The sequence below is a fragment of the Canis aureus genome, chromosome 11 (genome assembly GCF_053574225.1).
Source record: "Canis aureus isolate CA01 chromosome 11, VMU_Caureus_v.1.0, whole genome shotgun sequence".
Taxonomy (NCBI): Eukaryota; Metazoa; Chordata; class Mammalia; order Carnivora; family Canidae; genus Canis; species Canis aureus.
In genome coordinates this window covers 55986625-56014546 of record NC_135621.1, presented here as the reverse complement: position 1 = coordinate 56014546, position 27922 = coordinate 55986625, and the positions used below count along the sequence as shown (strand labels likewise).

The 27922-nt window shown below is 33.4% G+C and overlaps 1 long non-coding RNA gene across 1 annotated transcript; it reads right to left on the bottom strand.

Annotated features, from left to right (window-relative positions):
* Positions 1–236: 236 nt before the first annotated feature.
* On the bottom strand, positions 237–26268 carry LOC144323079 (uncharacterized). The gene is made up of 3 exons (XR_013388619.1): positions 26099–26268; positions 19687–19719; positions 237–703 (listed from the first exon to the last, which is right to left on the bottom strand). It is a non-coding gene; the product is annotated as an uncharacterized LOC144323079 (long non-coding RNA).
* Between the last annotated feature and the right edge of the window lie 1654 nt (positions 26269–27922).

The following is a 27922-nucleotide window of genomic DNA, read 5'->3' as shown; positions in this document are numbered from 1 at the left end:
CCTTTCCCTCATGGGCTACTCTCACTTCCTCGTTGTTTATAGCACCTGATGGTTTCCCTTGGAAGGACTTGCATTCAACATTACATTATGTGTTCATTGTTTGTCTTTTTCTTTTAATCTAACATTTTAATGTTTTTGAAATAGAAGGGGGAAATTCTTCATAAGAAATTAAATATCACTATAATATTTCTAGCATCACTTCTTAAATTAAAAAAATAACTTGAGATGAACTCATTTCTTAAATTTACTTTAAGCACTAATAGCCTAAAATTCTATTGTTTCTACCATCCCAGACCTCTCTGTACCCTAAAAAGAGGGGTACCATTTAATTACATTCAATAAGCCTCTTTACAATTTTCTGTGTAGAAACAATGGCATTAACCCTTGGATATTTCCAAATAAAATTCCACCCAAAGCCATTACCAACTCTAGGTGCAAATTTAGGAATTATTCTTAAAGAAGCAGATATACAAGACTGAGGATCTATAGCACGCATTTTGCTTCACTGTTATTCCCAGGCTCACTTAGTCTGCTACATTGTTTCATTTGTTTCCAAGTTCACAGATGACAGTAGACTCATCAATGAGTGAAACAAGAAGGTTTAAGAGGCTCCAGTTCTTTTTGGCTGGGGATGTATCTGGCAGTGACTACTTTGGTCCTTTGTCAGTTTTATTTTTCTTGCTTACTGCATCTCTCTGAGGACCTGGAAAGAGTAAAGATTAGGCCATCAAAGATAGCTCTGAGCCAGAAGGATGACCCTGCTTTCTTTCTTTCACATAGCCTGACCTAAAAGAAAACTGGATTCCAATCTCCCTGAATGATCTGATTTACCAATAAATCCTATGTCTTAAAGATACTGTTCCTGCTTCGGTGCTTGACCTGAAACTTTATTTTCTCTACTGCTAACTACAAAATATCCTCTTGTAGAGGATTCTATCTACATTTTCTTCCCAACTTAAGCAAAAACTATTATATTAAGATGGATGGGTAAATAGATGGATAAACAGAGAGATAGGTAGGTAGGAAGGTAGGTAGATACATAGATGATAGATAATCTGCTTTATTAGAAGACACTTGTCACACATGTAACTATGCTTGTGACTATAGATTAAATGTAAAGAAACTGAGTGTAACAAAGGAAGTTCATATTCTTCTAATTCCAAAGCTTTAATAAAGAATTAAAGAATTCTGATTACTCAATCCCATATTTACTATTCAGCTTTACATTTTATACAAACTTTCTCCAATTCCTTTATCAGGTTCAGTGACAACATGAGCAACTCATTGAGAATTAGAATTCATAGCTCCTAAGAAGTGAGCACTGATTATTAACACATTTTCTCTCATTTCTATTAACAAGATTTCTCTCATTTCTATCAACCTATAAGCCTCACAGCTTTGCCCATCATTTTATTTCTTACATGTCCTTTCATTCTGTCCTACATATTGTTGTTTGGATTCCTACTTTCCTTTCTTTTCCAGACAAAAATACAAGCATATACTCCAGAAAATAACCTCATGGAAAAGGCTGCCAAAATCACTGTCAGACTTCCATATTACTGCAAAAGTTCAATAGCTTTGTTAGTTCCTCTGCTGGAGGCAGTCTGAAATAGGTAGAGAGAAATTTTAGTTTGCAATGAATAGTGTGTCGTAGTGAGAAGTGAAAAGCCATTTTGTTTTAGGCTAAAGGAAGTTGCTCTGAAATGTTGAAAGACTCACTTACCAGACTCTCAATTTCTAGCAAACAGCATGCTGCAGGTCCACATAAAACACTTAGAATTCAATGTTTCGTCTTCAAACATATGTGCCGCAGTTAAAGCCTATTGCTACTCTCTAGTATAGAATATTGGTTGGGGGAAAGTACCATTCCTCAGGCGTAAGGAAGGAAATACAGTTGATGGAAAAAGAACAGCAAAACTTTCATAGGCAGACATTTCTAAGAAACAATAAATATCTGAAGACACAATCATGATTTTTAAATGGAGCAAATAGCTGTGGCATTCATCTAACTGTTTCAATGTACATCTGTAGATTAATTTAATTATCCTACTCTAGGCAGTATAGATTTCCATGGGGTTCCATGATAGCATGGCCCAAGTACAGGGTTGTATGCTGTTAGATATCCTACCTTAAAGACCAGTCATATGCAAACTGTTTTGTTTTCTTTTTCCTGAGAATGTTTTCAGCTCCTCCTGACAAAGTTCATCATCTCCTTCACCTGGTTACTATAAATTTCACTTATGTCTACTGGAGTTTTCATCATTTCATGTTTTTATATTTTTTAAGATTGTATTGGTATAAGATATAAAAAGTCTGTAGTCCTGCCACATTTATGTCCCTTGAAGACAACCACTTAAATTTTAAATTTTCAGTTATATAAAATGTATCTTAATATTTTTAGATAAAATGATTATGCAGGTATTTATTGAATTTGTTTCAGGGATTATCATTGGCTTTTTAAAATGGAAAATCAGAATAGTTACCATGTCCTCCAAAACATTATACTGATGCAAATGTTTTTCTTTTCTCCAATATAGAATCTACTATAACTATATTGTAATTGTTTATAACAATCTATAATATTATTTATAATATTGTGATATGTAATATTTATCTACAATTGAATGATACAGAGTATTTTGATTACATTTCACTTTTGTATACTATTTTATCTTTTCTGGAGTTAATAATTACCTTTTCCCCCCATTTTCTTAGCTGTCTTGATGTGACTACTGTAGAAAGTATAAATCTACTCTCCATGTATTTAAACCTATAAAGCAATCTCTCAGTTTCTCTGTGTTCTTAGAGATAGCCCTCTCAAATGTTGGTCCTGATTTTATCTGGACCATTTACTCTCTAGGCTTGAAATACAGTTGCATTCACAAAATCTCCCAATACTGTTCTCTTGGGGATTGCTTCATCACTTTGTGGCATTGGGCACTCATTTTTTTCTTCCTCTCCCTCCATCCCCTTCTTCTAGTATAGCATATCCTCTAGGAATTAAAGAAAAAATACATGGGATTTTTTTTGAGAATGTATGTCTTATTTTTTTCTCCTAACATTATATTTGAAATATACTTCTAATGGGAATAGAGTTCCAGTTGAAAATATGAAGGCACTATTCCATTTCATCCAGTTTCCAGTGTTCACTGCTAAGAAATTAGATACTGCTCAAATTTTTGAGTTGTTGCATGTGAGTTTTTTTTTTTTTTCTATGTAAGTATTTACAATCTGCTCTTTGAATCCAACATTCTGCTGTTTGATAGTGATGCATATATACCTGATTTGGGTGTTATCCACAGTAAGTAGACTCCCTTTCTTTCTTTCTTTCTTTCTTTCTTTCTTTCTTTCTTTCTTTCTTTTCTTTCTTCTTTCGACTTTATTTATTCATGAGAGACACAAAGAGAGAGAGAGGCAGAGACAGAGGCAGAGGAAGAAGCAGGCTCCATGCAGGAAGCCCGATGTGGGACTTGATCTGGGGACCACAGGATCATGCTCTGAGCTGAAGGCAGATGGTCAACTGCTAAGCCACCCAGACATCCCTCTTTTTTCTTTTCTTTTCTTTTCTTTTCTTTTCTTTTCTTTTCTTTTCTTTTCTTTTCTTTTCTTTTCTTTTCCTTCTCTTCTCTTCTCTTCTCTTCTTTTCTTTTATTTTCTTTTCCTTTCTTTCTTTTAAGTTTTTATTTATTTGAGAGAGAGAGAGAGAGAGCATGAGCAGGGTGTAGGGGCAGAGAGAGAAGCAGACTCCCCACTGAGCAGGGAGCCTGATGTAAGGCTGGATCCCAGGACCCTGAAATCATGACCTGAGCTAAAGGCAGATGCTTAGCCTACTGAGCCACCCAGGTGTACTTTTGCAGGCTATTTCTATTTAGGAAATCAAATCCTTATTTTTAATATTTTATTATTGCAAAGTGTCTCTTTTATCTTTGATTATAATCATTTTCTTGGAATCTATTTCATCTGATTTAGATATAACCATTCTAATTTTGTTATGATTCTTGTCTGCTTAGTGTATCTTTTCCTGTCACAGCCTTTACTGTCTTTCAGGTTTTGTATTTAAAGGGCTTACACTTGCTGTTGATCTAGTTTGTCAATCTGTATCTTTTATTTTGAGTATCTAATTTAATTTATATTTAATGTAATTATTGATACAGTTGAGTTTAAATATAATAGTTTACTATTTGTTTCTATTCCAATTAATCTCTGCTATCACCTTTTGTATTTATTACTTTTTGTATTCCATTACATCTCCTCCATTAGGGAACTGACTATAGCCCTCTTCTTTATTAACTTATTTTGTGGTTTTTCTAGAGTTCACAGTAACCATCTTTAACTTATTAAAATTAATTCTCAAATATATCATTTCATAACAGTATAATCTTTTCAACTTTGAACATCTTTAAATTATTTCTTTGCGGGATCCCTGGGTGGCGCAGCGGTTTGGCGCCTGCCTTTGGCCCAGGGCGCGATCCTGGAGACCCGGGATCGAGTCCCACGTCGGGCTCCCGGTGCATGGAGCCTGCTTCTCCCTCTGCCTGTGTCTCTGCCTCTCTCTCTCTCTCTGTGACTATCATAAATAAATAAAAAAAAATTATTTCTTTGCTAAGTAATCCCTCTGTTGCCTCAGCTATTTGTTCTTTTTTCTTACTTTCAGATGGTGCACCTACTGGGTCAACTTTTTGGTTTCCAAGCCTTCTCTCTTATGTGTCAAGTTGTGTCTCTGTGTAGAAGTATTCTAATTCAGGGTGATTTTCTCATCCTTAATTTCAATATTTCCCTTTTATATTTTGTTTTATGCTATCTTATTTTAGTTTCAAAGGATAATTTAAAATCTGAATGTGTTTTTCTTATAGAAATATGTTTACTTGTATAATCCATATATGCTCTTTGGCAGTATTTATTACAATGTCTTTGGTCTATTTTATTTATGTTATTTTCCATTTCCTGATTTTCTATCTCTTCTGAGTATTTTCTCTCTTTACTTCCTGTCATTCATGTTAAGAAACATGCTTGAAGGGACAGACTCAAGAAAATGGGAAAAAAAATCTCTGCATGTATCATTGGTATTGGTTACCTTACTTCCTCTTGGTGGACTTTTCTGAGGTGTGAGGTAGCTGGGTTATTATGACTTTTCCTTTGAATGGGGTTAATTTCTGCAGTATTTTCAAAGCTAAATAGTGAAAAGTCACCTTTGATTGCTACACCGTTTTCATTATGAAAATCTACTTCAAGGGGCCCCTAAGTGGCCCAGAGGTTGAGTTTCTGCATTTGGTTCAGATGGTGATCCTGGTGTCCTAGAATCGAGTCCCACATGGGGCTCCCTGCAGGGAGCCTGCTCCTCCTTCACCCTGTGTCTCTGCCTCTCTCTGTGTGTTTCTCATGAATAAGTAAATAAAATCTAAAAAAAAAAAAAAAAAAAAAAAAAAAACGAAAGAAAAGAAGAAGAAAGAAAGAAGAAAAGAAAGAAAGAAAGAAAGAAAGAAAGAAAGAAAGAAAGAAAGAAAGAAAGAAAGAAGAAAGAAAAAGAAGGAAGGAAGGAAGGAAAGAAAATCTACTTCAACTATGGGGGGAAGGATCCCAATTTATCCTTTTATTCAAATTTATAGAAACTAAATCTCTTACCATCCCCTGAGGTCTTGAGACCTAAGTTTTAAAATTTGTAAACAATTTTCTATTTTCACGTTCTCAGACTAATGTCCTTTCTTTTAAATTAACTAGTCTGGGAACATGAAAAAAGAAAATTGTTTGCAAGTTTGTAAAACTTAGGTCTTATGACCTCAAGGGGATGGTAAGATATTTAGTGTATATATATATATATATATACTAAATATATATGAGACATATATATATATATAGTATACTATATATATACTATATATATATATATGAGAGACACAGAGAGACAGAGACAGGAGGAGGGAGAAGCAGGTTCCCTGTAGGGAGGCCAATGTGGGTCTAGATTAGATCCTGGACCCCAGGATCACACCATGAGCTGAAGGCAGATGTTCAACTGCTGAGCCATTCAGGTGTCCCATTATTTATTTATTCTTGAGACACAGAGAGAGAAGCAGAGTCATAGGTAGAGGGAGAAGCAGGCTCTCTGTGCGGAGCCCGATGGGGGTCTCAATCCTAGAACTCCAGGATCACGCCCTGAGTCAAAGGCAGATAGATGCTCAACCTGAGCCACCTAGGCGCCCCTGTCCTTTTTTCATATATATCTCATACTTCCCTTCTCTGAGCCTTCTGAAGATTCCATGATGTCTTATTTATGTGCTCCCCCTATTCCTGACATCAGTTTTCATTTTCTCTGATTACTCAGTCAGTTACCATTCAGGTAACTAAATGCAAATCCCAAAATCATTTTCCTGGAATCCCTTTTTTCATTATGTTTGTCCTTAAATATTTTCTCTTTTTATAGGTATTATAAACTATATTTAAAGAAATTGTTTTCTCATTTAAGAATTCTGCTTTCTCAGCCATTCTAATGTTTAATCAGTGATTCAATAAGTTACTGTTAACTGGCTACCAGCTAGTTAGCATTCTGACCCTGGCCTCAAAGAACTTATATTCCATTGAGAACAATATAATCAATGTTAAAAAAAATAGAGCAGCACACTTTATATTAACAGGGTAAATAATATAATAGCAACTCAGAAAAGAAGAAAATAAGTGTGGGCTAAACATTTAGAGAGGACAGAGAAGAAAATGTAGGTCTTGTATGGATTCTTAACAAATGGAATACATTTGGTCTTTTCTGGATTGAAGAATAAATCAATAATGGTATTGAAGAACATTTATGAAATGCTTATTCATAGCCAGGAAATATACTAAAACTTTGCAAACATTATCTCATCTAATCCTTAAAACAAATATATGGGCTAGTTACAAATATCTTCTCCATTTTTATAAATGAAGAAACTATAGTTTGGCAAAGTATTTGACTCACCTAACATCAGACAGCTAATCAAAAGGTGAATCAGCAATCAAGCTCAAAAGTCTAACTTCAAACCCTATGCTCTCAAACAGTAGGTTATATTGATATTTGTATAGATACATCTTAAATTTAACAATGTATTTAAATTCAATGTAAGCATTTTCACAGACTCTTTTAGGAAGTCAAATATAATTTTAATTATGACAGACAATGACAAGGAAATGTGGACTGGTTTATAATATATTCAAATTGAAGACGACACTTAAACTTCTCTCGTTAAAAATTAGTCTATTGAGACTGAGGGAAAAACTTCAACTTTAGACTGAAGGTAGATAAATCAACAAAGCAATGACCTGACATAGGCTACCTTAACTTACGCCTGTTGGTAAATGTAATCAGCAAACCTTGAAATGAAAATGCCATAGAACATTATTGATATTATCCGCCCCCCCAGACATACAAAATTCTCAGTAAGAACACAAAGAATGTAAACAAACAAATGAAATGGAAAATACATAGTCAGAAATGAATCTGTATGTAAATTCTATGTAAGATCTTTCCCTGTTATTCATGAAGATTCTACCAAAGCACAACTTGTTACATTGTACGCCTTTGAAATACAACAACTTAATACATCAGAAGCCCCCATTGCAAAAGAGCTAGTCAATCAGGCATGTGATGGTGTCTGCTTCCATATGATGACTGCTTCCACTAATTACTAATTAACAGTTTCCATAGAGCTAAGAAGTACGTTCACTTACTGACAAAATAACTTCCTGACACATTTATTAGATACAGCTCTCCACTATTTTTGTACGTCCATTTATCAAATTTTAAAATACACATTTTTAAGTGGATAAGAAACTTTTGGTGCTTAAAACAGAAAAGCTTGATTCAAAAGAAAGAGGAGGATTGGAGTCCAGAATCCTAAGTGTGGGTCCTAACTCTGCCACCAACCCTTTATGTGTCTTGGGCAAATAATTTCTCTTTGGACCTCAGTTCCCTTGACCACCAAAGAAGAGGGTCAGACTGGATCTATAAGGTATTTTGCGACTTAATATTCAACAACTCCAAAAAAGAGCTTCATATATTTCCAGTTTAACAGTTTTTAACAGCAACTTGCAAATTCACGTGCCGTCTATGGTACGTGCTCCAATTTAGTTCCTGTGATTTTGATTCTGTTCTTAAGTGATAATGTATTCATCATTAATTAAATAATTAATCAAAAGTATCAGAAAGCAAGTCCATCCAAGAACCAAATGGAAAAAACTAGCGTTCTTTGTAAATCTCTGCTCCTGGGACCCTTAATAGAATTTAAATCTCCTGCCCATTTCAGGTGATTTCCAACTTTTTTCATTAGGTTTAACTTGGAAAGCAGTAATTTCTTTTAATTTTAAAATGGGCTGTAAATACCTGTTGTCATTTTTTATATTATCAATATGACTATCTGGCTATAAATTTAATCCATTCAAATTAAATCCATTTGGTATGGCAGTTCTTCTGGCCAAATGACCAAATGAATTTGCTTTCGGTTAGAAACAAGTGTGCCTTCCTTACATTTTACATCTTGCAGTGGCTTTCATTTCAAAATAAGTGTGCTAATACAAGTCCCATGGGATTTCACTTCTGAATTCAATTTCAAAGATAGATGGATGGATAGATAAATAGACAGATAATGGGAAGGCAGGCAGCTAGATATGGCACCGAGGAATCTGCAATGAGCTTGTTACTGATTCTCTGTTTTGTTTTTGGTTTGTTTGCTTTGTTCTGTTGTGAATTCATATTGTTTTACTGCCAATATACCCCCCTTCAGGAGCCATACATTTTTAAATTATCCTTTTAATTGGTGCCCAAGAATATGGATGGGACTAGTAGGATTCTGGAAGGCTGAACAATTTGCCTTTTCTTAAGTAACCTGGAAGGAAGGCGATTGTGCTAAGTATGGAGATGGGAAAGAATCTTCAATTTTTCAGGAGATCTGGGTTTCAGAACTGCAGAACTCTCAATCAGATCAATTTTAGACAGAAGTTCATCAGAAGCATGAAAATCTGATACCCCATTCTCTTAAAAACAATCTGTGTCATGTAGTCTCTGAAAAGTCTTTTTATCCCTCAAGAATAAGCACACCTGGGGTTGAAGACATCTGTTATAAAGCATGATTCATTCTTCATCCTAACAAAATTACTTCGCCTGTTGACAAGGTCAGAAATTATAAAGTGAAGCTAAATAAAAGAGTTTATTCAAGAAGATTTTAATGCATCAACAGAGTCCCTTTAGTCTATCAGTCCAGGAAAAGGAGACACCGCATTTGTCTATGGTGATGCAATTCAGCTGAATTTGATTAACTACTTGAAGGGAACTGTCAACATCTCTGTGAAACTAATCTGAAATACTCCATTTCCTTAAATGTATTTAATTGGGTTGGGGCCTCAGGGCATATTTTTATCAGACTTCTAGTGCTTCCTAGCTAATGCCCTGTCCTGATGTTTCAAAAATCTGTCTTTCCCATACTATTTGATCTGTCTTTTATGTCTCAAAGCAGCAGCTTAGAAGGCATGAGCACACATAAAGCTAGCAGCCACAAATTACACAAGCGTTTCACTGATTTAAGTCTATATTGATTTAAATTATTATGGAAAGATTTATATTCAGAGTTCAGTGTGTGTCTGTGTGTCTGTGTGTGTGTGCATGTGTGGAGACAGAGAAGAAAGGAAGGGAATTTTTTAAAAATAAAAGTAAAAGTCATCCTATTGGTTCATAGCTAAAGAGTTATTACAGTAATTTCTTTTTTTTTTTTTTGATCCCTGATCTGTTTACTGTGGTGTTTATTCCTTTGCTTTCCATTTTTCTGTTCCTTATAGATTGATGGATAAAGGCATAGACACATTATATACCTGTAAAATATGTGCAAACAGCATTTCAGAAATATTAATATACACTTTAGATAATAGTAAAGTATTTAAAGAGACTATTTCATTAGCTAAACTGGACATATGCAGAATTATTTGGGGGGATCTTGGAATCCATTTTATAACCACATGAATTGCATTGAGAAATAAAGTGTACATTCATCACAATAAAAATATATAAATTAATCAATGTAAGTGTAGATTTGTATGCCATAGAAACTTGAAGAGATGTAAATATATTACAGAATATGAATTCAAAACTGAAACACTAACATATAATTTTTAATCTTCCATGGTATGATGGAGGCAAAAGCAACCTTCCTATACAGATATGTAAAGAAGTAGTGTAGAAAAAAAGAATTATGCAAACCACAGGCAAATGTGTACTGTGTTATAGGACCTCAGTCTTAAAAGTACAGTGATATGATGGTGAAGATTTTAAATTTATATTTCCTTATAGTGTTTCTTACAATATCATTAGTATTTTTATTACAGATACATGTTTTTGGTTTCTAGAATTTGCATCACTTTTTCCCAAAATGCAATATATATTTAACTGATTAATTCAAGATAATAGAATGATTTTCTTTCATTTGTATCCTCGCTACCTCCTGATTGATTTACAGTGGCAGGAAACCACACTCATATCTTACTTAGGCAAAGGAATCTATGCTATCCATTTAAATTAAAAAAAAAGAAGAAAAAGAAAAACAACAATAAAAATAAACCACTTGAAGCTCTAGAATGCCATCCTTTTCAGTTTGTTACTTCAGAACTGTCCCAGGGATGCCTGGGTGGTTCAGTGGTATAGCATCTGCCTTGGGCTCAGGTTGTGGTCCCAGGGTTCTGGGATCGAGTTCCACATTAGGCCCCCTACTGGGAGCCTGTTTCTCCCTCTGCCTATGTCTCTGCCTCTCTCTGTGTCTCTCTCATGAATAAATACGTAAAATCTTAAAAAAAAAAAAAAAAACCTGCCTCAATGTTATGTAGTAACATTCATGCATCTTTAGTTCTTCAGTTAGACCAAGGCTATGGAGCCTCTTCCCAGGATATGACAATTAACTTACTGTTGTGATTATTTTCCTGAAGTATTCCTTTTTACTACTTATCTCCTTTCCAGGAACTAAACACTCCTAACAAGGAATAATACACACTTAAAATATCCACAGAATTCTCTTTATCTGAACAGAACTTTAGTATAAGTAGTTGGTAGACTTCATGGCTTACTTTCCAAGCTACTACTGACTGAACCTCTGGAAGCAGTGATGTCCCTGGATATATGGACAGTGGGGAAGAAAGCTCACCAACCACCCTTCTCTCATTATAATAATCTGTTTCAGTCCTGACTTTCTGGAGATAAGAACATTTTTCCAGGTTTCCATGTTTGATATCAGGCCACATGGTGTGCTTCCTTGGGCAGTCTTCTAAAATGAGTAGGCAATGTCACTTTGTCACAATTTCAATGGAAATACTCATTCCATCTTCACCCCTGCTTAAAAGAGACTTTTTACTCTTCACAGTTATATTTGAGAAAAGATACCAGTCCCTACTTTAGAAGGTAAAAAGTGTTAGAAAGTAGATTTTTCTACCTTATGCACTTGGGGATAATAACAGCTTTTCTCAGGGCTAAAAAGTGCAATTATTCATAAGATTAATTTCTCATTATACACGTTATTGTATAATGCAAACTAAATACATCTTAACATATAGGGACTAATATCCTGACCAACAGAATGCATTCAGATTAGATAGATAGATGATTGATAGATAGATAAATAGAGAAACAGAGAGATACAGAGAAATACATTCACTAGATAAAGGCATGTATACTGGCAATGTTTTATGTGAAATTTCTAAAATGTAGTCTAATTACCAGACTTTAGCACTTCAGAAAACATTAAGAAGGTTTATTCCTGAGAGTTTCCTTGTGATTATACCAAAATAGCAATTCAGTGCATTTATTTATTAGAGTAAGTAATTAAAGGAACCAAGATGTTTTGCAAATATTAATTGCCCTGTAAATACTAGCATTTTCATAGTATAGATGTTCTGGAAGAATGATAAACTAAGAAACATGAAATTGCATTTCCTTACTTTGTAAGTCTTTTTTTTTTTTTTTTTTTTTAAGATAAAACACAGTGCCCTTGTCAGAATCCTGAGAAGTGAATGTACACTGATGATAGACGGTAGCAGCAAGCTAGTGGCCATGGTAAAAGGCAGAAAGATGATCTCAGATCTCAAGCCAATTGACAGAAGCTAACTTGGTTTTAACATGGCTCTGACATGAAGGAACATTTTATATCACTACAGTTAAATGACAATCCAGTGTTACCTGCCATGAATAAAATAAAACTATAAATAATACAATGTAAATAAAATGTTTTCTGCATTCTACTAAAAGTTCTGAAACAGAAGTCTACTCTCAGTGTATTTAAAAAATAAGAGAAATTAGAACATTTTAGAGAGGTACTTAAGGTATACTGGCACCAAGGTTACACTTTTTCTTTGATTAAATCAGTCCAATTTTCCATTAGAATTAATTAAAGCACTCCAGACAACAGTGGAGAAAGGAGGTACAGTTGTAGAAAACAAGTATAACATTGGACAACTTTGCCAATAATAGCCATTTACAGGCACTAGAAATCGACCAAAGTCAGACCAAAAATTGAGAAGCATTTGGTCTTTAAAAACTGCTGAGATGCTAAGAAATTACAAGCCCAACCTGTTGCCTTTCTATACTCCTCTCTGCTTGGTCACTGGAAACCATAGCACTATTGCCTTTGGGTTTGGGATAAACTAGCAACTACAGATAGCAGATCTGATTTGGGGTGAAAGCAGAGGATAAACCCATGTCTTTGTCTACTAAACTCAGCAGATTCAGTTTGAAAAACTGAGGAAAACCCATAATATGCGAGCTCAAGATGGTGGTCATGGTTCTAAAAGGGCAGCAGACAAGGCAGGAATTTAATGGTGAGAACCTGGAAGTGTCAGATCCATAGAAAGAAACTAAATTCATACATACCTGGCTGACAGATAAACTATGCACACATGGAGGTGATCTGAAAGAACCAAGACAAATCTAAAATCTAGGTCATGTTGACCATTTCCAGGAATTAAAATGAATTTCTCTACCCACATATAGACAGCTCAGTAGAAGGCAGAGCCTTATGGACTTGAGCTATCTAAATACAAACTCCACACAAATCATTGCCTGACCACTAACACAGAAAAAATATCAAAGGAAGCCAGGTAGCCAGGTAATAAAAACAAAAATTATATATAATATATTTATATATTCATATAATCATATAAATATATATATATTATATATATATGCATGATAGACAAAGTTTCAGTACCAGGCAAGTTTATAAAGTTACTAAAAACGACAACAAAAAAGACCCACAGAAAAATAAAATAGACTACAGAACTACTTTAATATAGTAACTATATAACATTCAGTTTTAACCAAAAACTACCAAGCATAAAAATAAAAAAATATATATATATATGATAACATAGTAGAAATAGCAAAAATGGGAGCCAATAAAAACGAACTCTGAGTGAGCCTGGTATTCATCAGACAATATTTTAAAAGATTTATTTATTTATTTATTTATTTATTTATTTATTTATTTATACGAGAGAGGGTGCACAGGAGGGTGGTGGAGAGGCAGAGAGAGAGGGAGAAGCAGACTCCCTGCTGAGCAGGGAGCCCAAAGTGGGGCTCAATCATGGAACCCTGGAATCGTGACCTGAGCTGAAGGTAAATGCTTAACTGACTGAGTCACCCAAGTGCCCTGTCAGACAATAAATTTAAAGTGGCTAATATAAAACTGTTCAAGGTAAATAGGAATGACGTATTTAAAGAACTAAGGGAAATGGACTAACAATAAACCACAAAAAAGACTGTGAAGAGAAAAATAGATATGGAAAAGAGACAAAAGAAAAAGTTACAATGAGGGGCATAATAATTGGACAGAATGTATATACCAGATGGGTTCCTGAATAGATTTGAGTTGAGAAAAGATTAGTGAAACAAGTAGACAGAAAATTACTAAAGATAAGGAAGACTAGAAAAATTCGTATAAACATTAGAAAGTAAAGTATTTTGGAACAAATGTAGCACAAGTAGTGGAATTCCCATAAAATGAAACTTACAAAGTGTTTCCGAAAGATATTAAAGGCAGCTTAAATGAAGAAGGAGACATATCATGTCCATAGGCTGGAACACTTACTATTCTTAAGAGTAGTTCATCCCAAACTGATCTACAGATTCAATGCAGTCCCTGTGAAAACCCCAACAGAATTTTGAGGTGGACCACATGACTCTAAGTTTATATGGAAATGAAACAAAAACAAACCAAGACCCAGAACTGCTACTGTGTATTTTTATATATGTTATTTCAAAATAATTTGTATTTACTGGAGTCGCCAAAATTGTACAGTGTTCTCACAGCCCCCCTTCCCCTAAAGTTAGCAACTTGTGGGCAGCCCAGGTGGCTCAGTGGTTTAGTGCTGCCTTCAACCCAGGGTGTGATCCTGGAGACCCAGGATCAAGTCCCACATCCAACTCCCGGCATGGAGCCTGCTTCTCCCTCTGCCTCTCTTTCTCTCTCTCTGTCTCTACAAATAAATAAATAAAATCCTTTAAAAAATAAAAATAAAAAATAAAGTTAGCAACTTGCATAACATTCTTTTACTAAATTTCAGAAATCAAAATTGGAAAAAATATAATTACTTAATGTATATACTTTATCCATATTTCTTCAATTTTTCTTTTTTTTTAATTTTTTATTTAAATTCAATTAGCCAACATATAGTACAGCATTAATTTCAGATGTAGTTTTCAATAATTCATCAGTTGCGTTTAACATTCATTGCTCATCTTATCTTGTGCATTCTTTAGTACCCATTCTTTAGTTTTCCTACTGATGTTCTTTTTGTCTTTAGCCTTATCAGAACTTCTAGATGCTTTCCCATTGCCTTTTTTCCTCACCACCTTTACTAACAATATTTCATACTTTTTAATTCAGTTAGACTTAGTTTTCACTGTCTGCTTTCTATCCTCAGTTCTTACCACATTGTCATTAAAAAAAATTTTCATATACTAAAATTCACTCTTTGTAGTGTACAGTTCCATAGGTTTCATAAAGTCAGACAGTAATATATCTACCACCATAGTACCATACAGCAAACTTGCATCAATATAAAAATTCCTTTTGTGCAAACATCTTTATAGCCTCTCTCTCCTCCCTCTCCAAAGCCTTTAGCAGGTATAGATCTCTATTCTGTTCTAGAATTTTTACCTTTTACAGAATATTATATAAATGCAATCACAAAATATGTAATCTTTGGGTCTGACTTCTTTCTCTTTACTAAAATATTTTTGATATTTATCCTTGTTGTGGTGGTAAATTTATAGTTCATTCCATTACATGGAAGTTTTATATATATATAAAACTTATATATATATATATATATATATATATATATATATATTTTTTTTTTTTTTTACCCAATCACCTGTTAAAAGACATATGGCTTATTTCTATATTTTAGAGTATATGAATAAAGTCAATTCAAATATCTAAACAGGTTATTTTATGAGCATAAGTTTTCAGTACACTTGGGTAATAATTATTTTTGTGCGGGTAATAATTAATAGCGTCATGGTAAAAATATGTTTACTCACACAAGAAACTACCAAGTTAGTTTTCCAAGATTGCTCAAACATTTTCACAAGTAATGGAAATGCTATCTTTTTCTGCCTCCTTGATAACACTTCATTACGTCATTTTATTTTTCTTAGCCATTTTAGTAGTTGTTCACAGGTTTCTCAGTATGATTTTAATATGCATGTCCTTAATGATTAATAATTTTGAGCATCTCTTCATATGCTCATTTGACATGTGTATATATCTTCTTTGAGAAAGTGTCTGTTCAAATCTTTTGTTCATTTCCTAATTAAAATAGATTATTTTGTTTGTTGAAGATTAGAGTTATTTTTGTATTCTGGATACAGTTAATATGAGATATATAATACATAAATATCTTCCCAAACTTTGGCCTGACTTTACCCTAAAATTTCACAGTGCAAGAAGTATTAATTATGATAATGTCCAATTCACCAATTAATTTTGTTTCTGTTTATCTATCATGCTTTTGATGCCATCCATAAAAACTCATTACAAAACCCAAGGTCATGTGATTTATTTGTCTAGATTTTTTTTTTTTTTTTTTTTTGTATTTTACATTTAGGTCTACAATTATTTTAGGCAACTTTTGCTTGAAGGTAAGTATGTATCAAGGTTCCTTTTTTTTTTTTTTTTTTTTAATGCCGAAGTACAACAGTTCCAGCACCACTTATTAAAAAGAATGTCATTTTTCAGATTGAATTTTGAATTTTGAGTGTAGCTCTGAAAAAATAATTATATTTGTGGAGATCCATTATATTATTGGGTTCTCTATTCCAGTTCAAAGATTAATCTGACTCTAGTTGGCCAATTCAATATTACCTTGATTAACGTAGTTTTAGAGTAAGGCTTGAAATAAGGTAGCATAAGTCTTCCAAACTTGTTTTACTTTTGGAAATATACATACATACATACATACATACAATGAGTCTATGTTCAAATAATATTAAATTGTTTTAGCTTTAATATATCTATAACAGTTTATCCCCAATTCCTTCCTCCATCTTTTTATGTTTTAAATTTTACATACAAATACTATAATTACACAATAGCATATTTTTGCTTAAAATATTCAGTTATCTTGAAAAGCAAATAAAAATTTGAAAAATTATCTACGGATTCTATTTTCAACTCCATTTTTGTGTAGATCCAAGTTTCTTACCAATATCACATTCCTCTGCCCAAAGATCCTTCTTTATTTTATTTTATTCATTTTCATGGATCCTTCTTCAGAATATCTTGTAGATTAGTTCTACTGGCAATAAATTCTGATTTTTTGTTGTCTGAGAAAGTCTTCATTTCTCTTACTTTTTTTGATATGTATTTTCTTTGGGTATGTAATTTTGGTTTGAGCCTTTTTCTTCCTTTTTGAAACCAGCAGTTGGAAAATATTCATCCATTATTGTCTCGAATGCATGGTTTCTGATAAGACTGTTATAAATCTTATCTTAGGTTCTTATGTAGGTAATGTGTGTTTCCCCTTTCTTCAAAATTTTGCCTTTGTTTTCACTTTCAGCAGTTTGAATATATGTGCACAAATGAGGCTCTTTTGTGTTTGTTTTGTTACTTATCTTGCTTGGTGTTCTATAAGCTACTTATGTATGTCGTTTGGTGTCTTACTAGTTTTGAAAATGTCTTAGCCATTGCTTACTTACTTACTTACTTGATTAATTTATTTATTTGTGAGAAAGAGGGAGCACCACTGTGCTTGCAGGTACAGGGAGAGGGGTAGAGAGAAATGGAGAGAATCCCAAGAGGATACCCCACTAAGTGCAGAATCGAATGCAGGGTTCAGTCTAATGACACTAAAATCATGACCTGAGCCATCAAGAGGCAGACAAATGCTCACACCACTGAGTCACCCAGATGCCTCTTAACTTAGCCATTACTTCTTCATACATTTCACCTTTCCCATTTTTCTTTCTCCTTCTGAGAATACAATTATGTGTCTATTAGCTCATTTAATACTATTCCTTAATGTTAGATGTTCTGCTGCATGATTTTCTTTTGATTTCAGTTTAGATAATTTCTATTGACTATCTTGGAATTCACTGTCTCTTTCCTAGATGATGTAGAGCCCACTGTTAAGCCCATCAAAGGCAGTCATCCTCATTGTTTTACTTGTTTTCCCCCTGGGTTTTCCAATTGATACTTTCTTATTGTTTCCATTTCAATGTTGAAATTACCTATCCAATCTATACTTTTTCTTAGAGCCATTAACATACTAAAATAGTTATCTTAAATTCCCATGTGTTGAGTCTAATACCTGTGACATACTTCAAACTAGTTTGATGATATTTTTGTCTCTGTCAGACTATGTTTTTCTTGCCTTTTTGTAATGCCTTATAATTTTTTGTTTGAAAACTGGACATGACAGAAGACATTAAACTCTATCTATATCTATCTGCCTAACTACCTATATAGAATCTGTATTTATAAAATATACTTACACTTCACATGTGCGTGTCTTTCTTTTCAAAGGAACACAAATGTGGGGTTGTGTGTTAATGAAGTCAGGAGTTGGGGATTAAAGTTTGTTGTTACTACAGTTTCCTTCGGTATACCACAGGCTTCATATGCCTCTATCAGTTTGGATTATGGTTTGGTGTCCTAAGGGAATCTGTCCTAAGGGATTCCTCAATATCTGCTCTCTTGAGATAATCAAGTCTCTTGCAATTCTCTCAATGGTATTCCACTGTTATTTTGATTTAGATGTTGACAGCCTGGAGGTGAGGAGAGTGGGAAGATGGCATTCCCTGATGTTCTAATTCATCCTAAATGTCAGTCAGATTTGTTTTCCTTGTCTCAAGGCTTTGGTTTTCCCAAGAGCTCCTTCCCCACTATCTGCAGTGAACACTAGCACGCAATCTTACCCCTATCATGGGATAGTACTAACTCATCACTCCTCCTGCCCCTTTCCTCAGTTTAAGAGATTTCCCAACAGTGCTAATATAGTCAGAGTTTTTGTTCTACTTCCCTCTGCAAATTAAGGCTTTTTCTCTTTTATAGAGATAGCAGAGATGAATATAGCATGTCTCCAGGGAGACAAATCAGTGGCTGTTGTTTGTTTTTGTCTACTGTCAGTACCACCAAAAAAAAAAAAAAAAAAAGTTTTCTCAGATTTCTATCTGATTTCTCCTGTGAGTGGTTTCAGGGAATCCTGGAGGAAAAGTTCACAAAACGGTGGAGACCTGCCTATATCTGCCACCCTATGGACTTCAGGGTCTTGTACTATCCCACATTCACATTTTGAAAATCACTACAATTTACTAGCTTTTTTTCTTATTGGCTTATGTGGTATCCTGTGGTGTCTGTCCCAGATAAGCAAATGCTTAGATTGTGTTCTCCCACCCTCATATTTTAGGTTACTTGACTATACTGTGACCTCTTTTTATTAATGGGTTCAAGAAAAGTTATTAATTTTAATTATTTGCAGTTTTTACAGCTTGCTGTAAAAATTGGAGTGACACTTCCAGTTCTCTACATCTCTGAACTAAGACTATATGGTTTCTATTTCTTTTTTTGTTTGTTTTTGGAAACAACAAAATTAATATAAGATTGGTACTGTATTGTCTTTATATTCATTATTTTTATTTCCACAGATAAAACTAGTTATGCAAATAAAAATACAAAAAGATCGATTCAAACTTTACTAAAACTGTCTAATATACTAAAAATACACAAAACACCTACTTTCAATAATACATCTTTAAATTAAATAATCAAATAAATTGATTTTACCAATACTTTGGCCTTTCACATTTGTACTATAGCTAAGATTTTCTAACTGGTTCATTAACATTGTTCCTCTGCATGTGCAATTAACCTGGTTGGGTGGGGGCATGAAGAGAAGACTGGAAAAGTATTGATAATGGAGAATCTGAATATGAGAAAAAAGACACCAAAAAGAGATAACTGAAGTTATCAAAATAGTGATGTTTGATCTTCAAACAACCTTTCCAATTTGTATTCTGCTTTCAAATTTAGAAATTTTATCTACAGTCTCCAAAGTGACAAGGATTTAGTAAGGATAACTACTGACTTTACTTTCTCAACTGTTCCTGGAAAATATATTTTTATCATATTAGGAAAATAATAATAATAATAATAATAATAATAATAATAATAAATGTGCATTCTTGCTTACATTTAACTTTCTCCCAACAAAATCTGTTCATTCCTGGAAGAGAAATATAGATGGAAGAGTTTTGAGTAATTTGTTCAAAAAATTAGCATATGCAAAGTAAGCAATGGATGCTTGAATAGTCATAATCACATATGAAATATTAAAATTTTAGTGTAACTAGAAGTTGAATGCTTGTGTTAGTGAGAGATGACACTGGGCATAGGAATCAGGCCATATAAATAAGGGCCTGAAAGCCTGGCTGAATAATTTGGTTCTTTTGTAAAAGGCAAAAGGGAGCTAGTAAGTTTCAATTGTCATAATAAAATTTTTAGAAAATTAATACTAGAAGTGACATAGATGAACTGAATTAAGTGGCAGACCCACAATTAGAGGGCTGCCCCAGTGCTATTGGAAGAGAGGATAAGAGTGGGAAGAAGGAATCATCAGTGTTGTTAGGAAGCAGAACCAGATTCAGAAGGTAATTTTTTAGATATGACTAATAAGATGTGGTTCCTGACTAAAGAGAGAGGAGTAAGTTTTGAAAATAAGGTAGATGAAGAAGTTTAAAATTTACATCAGAAAAGAAGGATGAACATGGAGAACAGATTTTCTGAACATAAATCTATTTATCTCTAATTATAATTTGGCAGTTCTTAGATATGATCACTTTATTCTGTGTTCAGAGGCATTTCATTGACTTTGTTATAAATCTTTTGTTTTGTTGTTGTTGCTATTGTTTTAGCTACCCTATTTGTTTTCAAGAGCTATTACAATTTACTGATTAATATTTTTCCATAATATTCCACCCTTGTCCACATAGATGCAAACTATTGATTTATCTTCCTGCAGATATTTAAGGTGGTAATCTGTGACATTTCTTCTCATCTAAGTGTTCAATGTGGCTTTTCTGTTGGGGATTCTTTTTCAATCTTTGACTATTTTATTCTTTCTTATTCAATTTGGATCATTTCCTCAAGTGTCTACTGATTCTGAAGTATATTTTTATTTTTAAGAATTAAATATTTGAAGGTGATTATATTTCCTCATTCACTGCAGTATGAATAATTACTGGCTTCTCTATAAAATAATAAAACAGACAGTGTTTTTAGGATCTACCAAGTATCAGTATTTGGAGATATTTTCTCTTACTTAATTTTCTTTATTCAGTTTCTCTGAATAAGAATTCTCCAACGATATGCCACATTTCCTGGATGTAGAAGAGACAAGTCAGAGGGACAGTGGCACAAAATATCTAGACTTTCACTTTGTCTCTCTTTATAGTCTTGTAGTTCAACCTCCTTCTCAATATACTTGGTAACCCAAATTTCTGAGACTCATTGCAGAATTTAAGGATAAATTTGTGTACTTCTTACCTATAGTCTCATTAGTAGGGCTTTAAATTAGAGGTTACTGTTTTCTAAGAAATAATTTATCCCTCATCCTCCATGTCCTTTCATTGTTTTAAACATTTTCTCTTTAATTTATTGATTTCTATTTTCTATTCCTTTGTTATCAATGTCCTTGTGGGTTTTCTTATATTTCCTATTTATTTTCCATCATTTGGAAGGAATCTAGGAAGAGAGAGATTGTATGTATATATGGTTAAATTTTATTCACTTATTCTGTTATTTCAGAAATTTTATTTTTTCGATTAAAAACTCAATTCAGTCCTTAAAATTAGGACATTTAGGACACCTGTGTGACTCTGTCAGTTGAGCATCCAAATCTTGGTCTTAGGTCAGGTTTTGATCTTAGGGTTCTGAACTCAAGTCCTGTGTTGGGCTCCACTCTGGGTGTGGAGCCTATTGAAAAACAAAGAAACAGACAAACAAACTAGAGCATCTGCTCTACCTACCTCAGAGAGTGTCATATATTTATTATGATTATAAAAATATAAATGTGATGGCATTATTAGACATTCAAGTTAGTATTATCCTGAAGCTAACGTATAAACAAACCCTTCCTTTTTCAGCAGATGTGACTTAAACTACATTCTCAACTTGTGAAAAAAAAAAGTGTAAATCATATCAGCATGAAATGTTTATGGGTTTTCATGGAAGATGTGTGGCCTACATAGTACCCACAGAAAGTTTTCCCCAGTAGAGATATATTATTATGACTATCCTCAGAGCTTATGCAGTAAATTCCCCAGAGCCTTGTGCATAGCAAGGATAAAAACAAAGGGTATTTAGATTTTATTACTTGGCTGTCACTATCCAATTCCATAGTCTTCCTTTATTTCATAATTTATGCTCAGATTTTTAAAAATTAGGATTCAAAACTTGAAAAGACTTAGTCTAATTTTATAGAACACATACACATACACCATTTTCTATTTATCTACCTACCTATTTGGCAATGAACATTGAGGGAAAGAAAAAAAAGGAAATACATCAATATTTAACAGGATTGACTTTAAATACTGGATTACTGTATGGATACTTTATAACTTTACATATACTTTATATATTCTAACTTTTCAAGTTTCTACAATGAGTACATATTTTATATTCAGAACATAATTTATAATTTATTTTTAAACTAACTTCAGCAAATGCAGGACTGTTATGCCACAGAAATGAAGATCTCTAGTTATTGCTGTTTTAGGGCATGATAGAACAAATTTTGAAAAATCTGCCTTATAATTCAACAAATATTGACTCTAGTAATTTAATCAGTTGTTTATAAGAGTTTGGTTTTCAGGTAGGTAGAAATGAGAATTAATTTCTCTTGCAAAGAATTAATTACTCCTTTCTCAATCCCAGAGCGAGTTATAGAATATGTATGCTAAATGATGAGTAAAAAGACTCTTCCATTAATTCTCTGAAAACTGTGTGGCTCATAACATGAGAAAGTTAAAAATAATTTTTGATCACTTAGTTTTGAAGACCCAGTATTCCCAAGAATACAAGCAGATATTGGCTATAATTTACTATAAGATGAAGAATCAGGGTTTGGATATATTTTGCATAATAGACTTTGGATCAAATCTAGGCATGCACAATTATGTTTGGCCATCCTTAAAGCTGAACTCTGAGATACCATCACCCTTCACAGCAATACTATGTTATTTAAAGAGAACAAAAATACAGCAGAAAAAGTGTTGGTTGCATGTTAATAAATGGAAAATGCTGTTGTGTGTCTGATGAATTGTAGCTAAAACACCAGAAAGATGTTCTATATAAAATTAGCAATGTCACCTCTAATGACAAAACCAAGTAGATACATTTGCCTTAATAGAAAAATGGAATAGCCTAAATCTGTTTTTCAAAAGATCATCCTGAGATTTCTCAAAGTTGCCTGCCCCAAAAGGCCCCTGAATTCCTAGATATGTTTGCAAATAATCATGTAATATATTACATTGTTAATAAAATAAATTATAGAAGTGTTTGGTATCATTCTATCAGTCAATAAGGCTTCAAACATATTTTAAGTGAATAGTGAGTTTACTCTGTCTTGTAAACTTCTGCATACATTTGGAAGTCTCGTGCTCATATCATTTGCTCAGGCCATTGTAACAAAATAAACAAATAAACAAACAAACAAACAAAAAACAAACAAGAAAACCCCAAACCACAGACTGGATGGCTTAAACAACAGAAATTATTTTCTGATAGTTCTGGGAGGGTAAAAGTCACACAACAGAGTGTTATCAGAATTGGCTTAAAGTAAGAACTATCTTTCTGGTTTGCATACACCTACATTCTTACTGTGTCTTCACACAGCCTCTCTTTTTTGTGTATGTGGAGTGAGAGAACTGTAAGGTATCTCTTCCTCTTCTTACAAGGATACTAATCCTGTCATATATGAGTTCTACAGTTGTGACTTCATTTAACTTTAACCACCCTAAAAGCCCAAATTTTAAGTACCACTACAGTATGTTAGGGCTCTAACATATGAATTCAGGAACAGAGACACAATTCAGGCCACAGTAACACTATATAATTAGTGACTTATTTACTAATCACAGGACAAGTTCAAAAAACATTTTAATTTAGAATTAGAACTGAGTAAGTTATTTGCAAATGGATAAATTCTGTAAAAGACAGTATTCAAAAGTCATTTTGAGGGGCACCTAGGTGGCCCGGTTGGTTGAGTGTCTGCCTTTGGCTCAGGTCATGATCTCACAGTCCTGGGATCAAGTCCCACATTGAGTGAGCTCCCTGCTCAGAGGGAGCCTACTTCTCTCTCTGCCTCTACCCCTGGTTCATGCTTTCTCTCTCAAATAAATAAATAAAATATTTTTTTCTTTTTAAAAAGTCATTTTGAAATTCAAAGTATGCAAATATATTTAAAGCATCACATGAAAACTTGAGCTTTGATTACTCTCATACCCTCATGAGAGAGGGGGCGTGAATGCGACTTCCATTTCCAAGAGTGAATACTGCCCATCCATAATAGTTACCAATATTGTAAGGCAAATAGAAGTAAACCAGATTCACAGCTACCTGACATCACTGTTAACAAGAACAATCTGCAATTGCACCAGGAACTTACAACAAGGTAACATTGTAGAATGTGATGGAATTCAACTTAATTGAAATGGAGGAAAGAGAGATCATGAATAATCAATCTTATTAATAACAATATTATAATGTTGGGAGTGTACTACTCTCCCCATAAGTAACAGTCCACCCCTTCAATTTAGAAAATTGTAAGAGACTTTGCAATTGCCTTTTTTCTCAGATTCCTAACAGAGGAAGAAGTAAATATCTAAGCTGGGAGGATAAAACATAGGGGTGGAATAGGATAAATCCTAAATTATTTCTAAATAATGTATGGATAAATAAATCTGAGTTGTCCCACATCAAGTCAGTATTGACTAAGAACTAAGTTAGCAAAATGAGATGCCAGTTGAAAAACTGTCCTTGACTTTTTAATCACTAAGCAAGGAACTGCTTAAGTCTGCAAATGTTAATGATGACTTCAAAAATCATTCATATTTTGCATAATAAAATAACAAAGCCAGATATAGAGAGCTTTGGATTTCATTTTCCTCACAAAAGGGCATTATACTAACTCAGAAATCAAGCATTTCCATGAAAATCCTTTGCAGAAAATATAACATGATGATTGGATTACCATTTATTTTCAGCACAGCTTAGAAGTTGAACAGATGGCAGACTTACCACCACTGTGAGTCTGATAACTGCATTGACTTTCAGTAATTTAAGACAAAAGATAGCACAGTTTAAAGGACGTTTTATCACAGAGAGGAGTTTCTGTTCAACACATGTATGGGGTAGGTATTCTGCAAGAAATCAAGAGATATGACCACAAACATCAATATTCCATCATTTGGAAATTCTTACAATATGATAAAATGTCTGGAACACCAATGACACATTTGGCTGAGCAAGTGGCAGATTAGGCTTTGAACCCTTCTACTTCTATTTCTTGGTACTAAATCCCACACTCAGATAAAGCACATTGCTTTGGATTTTTCACCTAAGATCCCTTAAATCTACCACTGGAAGTATTAAGAAGTTATGCCCCAATATTTATACCCTGGTGTCTATAATACACATTGTGCATACCCTAGACTTTCAATATCTCTGTCTTGGTAAAGCTAGCTGCTGATCTTACTATCTTTTTTTTTTTTTTTAATTTTTATTTATTTATGATAGTCACACAGAGAGAGAGAGAAGCAGAGACATAGGCAGAGGGAGAAGTAGGCTCCATGCACCGGGAGCCCGACGTGGGATTCGATCCTGGGTCTCCAGGATCACGCCCCGGGCCAAAGGCAGGCGCTAAACCGCTGCACCACCCAGGGATCCCTGATCTTACTATCTTTTTTTACTGGCAAAAGTACAGTGCCTTGGGAATAATCAAAACACTAATTGTAACACCAGAAACTTAACTCTTCTGGAATGTAGCTAATATATAAAGCTGGTTGCTGTAAGCAGGATATTTAATAAATAATGTTTTTCCTTATTTTTGAGGGGCAGAAATTATTAAAAATTTTGACTTCTGAATATGGTATGCTTATTTTTCCTTTTCAAAGGCTAAAATAAAGATATTTTTTAAGGCTAAAATAAAGTTCCTAAATCTTTTCTTTGAAAAAAAAAAAACAGTAACTTTGGACACCAAGTTATTTTATAGGCACTCTTCATATATTTTGAAGAAGTTTTTGTACAGTGATGTCCAATATAGGGTATGCTAATGAGCTTTTTAAAAATGTATCACATAAACATGGAGAACTCCTGTTAATACACCTATACTTAATTATATCTAGGCATCAATGATTTCAAATATCAGTAGGGTCCTGATATAAGTTGAAGAATTATTTGTTAGATTCTTTATTTCAACTACTGTGTGTTTTTGTATAAATCCATTTTTTTGCCTCATTGATTAACCCACAAGAATCCTAATTCCCAGAAAACTATTGTTTGCAGCATTTGGATGAAATATAAAAATATAAGATTAAAATCACCTCACTAATTTCTCTGTATTCTTTTTTCTCTCTCTTTCTCTTCCTATTATAGGCTCCAGGGTCTTTTTCTGGCCAGGAAATTTCTTTTCTTTCTTTTTATCTTTTCCATCCTTTCATGGTCTGTAACAAATAATGATTCAATATATACTCACAAACTTTCTTTTTCTCTCGTTAACATCCTAGTGCATGCTGGGTAGTCTAACTGTATTCAAGAATCAGGCTTCTGTATAAAACTACCTCTGTTGAACCAATAGCTCTACTACTTAGCACCAACTTGTATTACACAAGGTGATATTTGTATAAAACTTAGGACTCAATAAATATCATACTACTAACTACTATTTAGTAAACTACTACTAAATACTACTATTAAATAATTTAACAGTTTTTACACATATTCTATATCAATTTTTCTTAACAATTTAATAAGATGGCTATTTATATTAAGAGTTTGAAGTCTTTTAGTTGAAATTAAAAATGTCTCTAGATATTTGATTCCCTGGGACCAAAATTAATCCAACTTGAGAGCCACTGGTCTATAGATTAGTGTATTTATTTTTTTATACATTAGTTTTAGCCAATCCACAGCATAGCCAGACTGCTTTATTCTGTTTCCCACCTTATAACAAGATGACACTCTCTGATACTATTCTAAGCTCAAACTTCGTTTTCACCGAATTTAAGTGGTGCCTTCTTCTAACTTCCCTGTATTAATTAAAACTCTTTTTTATAATTTTCCATGTCTAATATAAGCAAGTTAATAGTAAACAAGAAAATCATATTTGTTCATTTGTTAAAATGATTAAAATAAGAGCATACATACATTGATGCCTCAAAGGTTTACAACTAAATAAATTATGGAATTTTTAGTCAAAATATCTTCTGATTTGGTTGTGTTGGTCATGCTGCTAATAGAGTTGGATGTGATGAGGAGTGAAAACTATTCCTTCTAGTTGTATGGTAATTAAGATTACCAGACTTAATGATTCAACAGCTACTAGACACACCCTATAAAAAGATTGCAAGATGTACTCGTCATGGTCCAGATAAGATAACAGATACTACTCTTAAGATTTCAAGCAGAAAGATATTTGATTTAGGGAACTGGTAACAAAATATTAGAAAGACTCTGACAGATCTTTCCAACATTTGATAGAATCACTGCTTCTAGGTAATCCATTACTTGGTTAGACTACTATGTCTCATGTCAGTGAGTCCATGGCTACATTTTTTTCTGTTTTAAAATGAACTATATGTCCACATGAAAAGTTGCTCAACATCACTTGTCATTAGGGAAATACAAGTCAAAACTACAATGAGATATTTCCTCGTATCTATCAGAATGACTAAAATTAACAACACAGGAAACATGTGTTGACCATATGGTGATGATGTGGAGAAAGGGAAACCCTCTTATGCTGCTGGTAGGAATGCAAACTGGTGCAGCCAGTCTGGAAAACATCAAGGAAGTTCTTCAAAAATTTAAAAATAGTATCATCCTATGATCCAGCAATCACATTAGTAGGTATTTAACCAAAGAATACAAAAATACTGATTTGAAGGGATACTTCTACCCAATATTTATAGCAGCTTTATCAACAATAGACAAATTATGTATATGTATATACAATGTGTATACAAATTATGAATAGTCAACTGCCCATTGACTGATACTCTGAAAAAAATATATATATACACACACATATATGTATATATATCTAAGATATATATATACATATATATAATGGGCTATAACTCAGCCATAAAAAGAATGAAATCTTGCCATTTGTAACAATGTGGATGGAGCTAGAGTGTATTATGCTA